Raw genomic sequence first — 2372 nt, 5'->3', positions numbered from 1 at the left:
CGGCCACCCACGCCCGCTGCCGCCAGCGCCGCGCCGGTGCCCACCTGCGTCACCGCCGCGCACGCGCACGGCGCCCGACACTTGTGCGCATGCCCGGCGGCAGAGCCAAGGCGCTTTTTTTTTTCCCCTGATGGGTTTATTATTATTATTGTTATTGTTATTGTTATTGGCTCTGCGCATGGGGAGGGTAGGCGCGAAGTCTAGTCGCGGAAGTGGGGGGGTCTGAGCATGTGGCCATGAAACAGCTGCGCATGCGTGGGAGCGGGTAGCGGGAGCGTGTAGGTGCGCATGCGTGGAGGCCTGGGTAGGGTTGAATATGCTGGCGCGAAGCTTAGCTATAGCTGCATATGCGTGGAAACGGGTAGGGGAGAGTGTAGGTGCGCGTGCGTGGATACCTGAGGCACGAAGCTTAGCTATAGCTGTGCATGCGTGGAAACCGCGGAGGGTGGGAATCATGTAGGTGCACATGAGTAGAAGCGGGGGGGAGTTGAATGGGCCTGACTTTTTTTTTTAATTTTTTTATTTTTATTTTTATTTTTTTATTTACATGTAGTCATATCTGCGCATGCGTCGATGGGGTGGGAAGTGTGGGTGCGCCTTCAAGGGTGCCTGGGTGGATTGAGTATGTGGGCGCGAAGCCTAGTCATAACTGCGCGTGCGTGGAAGCCGGGTAGGGGCACCGTGTAGGCACGAAGCTCAGTCAGCTGCGTATGCGTGGAAAGCGAGATAGGGGAACGTATGGGTGCGCATGCGTGAATGCCTGGGTAGGCTGAATAGGCGTGAAGCTTAGCCATGGCTGCGCATGCGCAGAAGCCAGGTTACGGTAGCATGTGGGTGCGCATGCGTGGGAGCCGCGGTAGGGGAGCATGTGGGCGAGAAGCTCATAGCTGCGCATGCGTGGGAGCCAGGTTACCGGAGCATGTGTGGCTGCTGTGATGCGGGTTAAGGTCGGCTCTTACCGATTGCATTGGGATAGGGCCTGCTCCGTGGGGGGATCTAAGTTGGGCAGAACGGGGGGGCGCACCAGCACATATGCAAAGCACCTATTTTTTGCAGTTAAAAAGAAACTAGAAGCTTTCTTGTTAGGCGGCGGGGGGGCTGGGTGAGTCAGTCTGGGATTGAAGCAAAACCAGCTCTCGCTTCATCGCACCGGTTGCAGCCAGTCTGCAGGGCTGTGACTTGGGAGCATCCCACCAGGAGGCAGAGCAGAGAGTAGCTTGTCTGGTGGCAGGTGAAGACCATTACAAGGAAGGGAGGGTCGTTAACACCTGTGGAAGGAGGAGTTTAGAAGGGATCAGGTAGATCACAATGAGTCACAAGGTCACCTGACTCCCTCAGCACTGCCTGACTGGCAATACCGCTGTCATGCTGCCAGGCAGCTGCTTTTAAACTTTGGGAGGAGCAGGACTCAGAGCGGGGTGCAAGTGCACCCAGCCCTGGATGCACCCCGGCCTGCTCCAGCTGCCGTCCCTCCCAAGCAAGTCAGCCAGGGCCGGATGTGAACGGAGGTGCCTGGGCTGTGCTGGCTGCGGGATCAACGAGCAGCGCAGTCTCACGTGTGCATCTGCTGTGTTGGGCAGGGGGATCCAAAGCCACAGTCTCTGCAAACCTCCCCTGCATTTGGCCCTGAGGGCACCCAGGTCATGAGCTCAGTGTCACAATGATGAGGATACTGCAGGCAACATTCAGCCTAGCAATTCACCACTAGGGTGCTATGGGGGTGCAACAAGATCCTTTCAGGGGTATGTGCAGCATTAGCACAGCCGAGGTGTGCAAATGTGATTCACGCAAGAATCCCAGAGATTGCAAATAGAAACCCATGGTTGTGGTCTTGCTGAGTTCTTTGCAACAGAAGAATTGCTCTGTTATTCTTCAGTAGCCAAATAAAAGGGATCATCTCTGAACCAAGAGCTCTAGAGTTTTGCACTTCTTTTTGTCCCAGATCAACATGACTACCAAATACATCCCTAGAAGTCAGAGCTGGCACTTTCTAAGCAGTTCCCTGAGTCCATCCAGAGGATTTCCAGTTTAAGAAAGTTGAGGAGCCGTGGTGCAGTCCCTCCCAGCTGCCCCAGGATCCCCCTCTCTGAGCACAATACCCCTAAGGGCCATTTCCAGCCACCTCCAAACTTCCTGCTCTTCGCTCAGTCACCCCAGATCCCAGCCTTCATCCTGCCCTGGGCCCGCCATCCTGCAGGACAGTCCTCGCAGAATGAAGACACCTGGTTGCATCTTTGTCTCTAAACTGGATCCCTGCTGTGAATCTCTCTTCCATCCTTCCATGCTTAAGCTGCCAGCCGTTTCATAGTAGGATTGCACCAGTTCCTGGAGGAAAGGCCCATCAGCAGGTATTGTGGTCTGAGCCAGTTCTT

The sequence above is a fragment of the Crocodylus porosus genome, unplaced genomic scaffold, assembly GCF_001723895.1.
Source record: "Crocodylus porosus isolate Cpor-Errol unplaced genomic scaffold, CroPor_comp1, whole genome shotgun sequence".
Classification (NCBI taxonomy): Eukaryota; Metazoa; Chordata; order Crocodylia; family Crocodylidae; genus Crocodylus; species Crocodylus porosus.
This window is presented reverse-complemented; position numbering follows the sequence as displayed.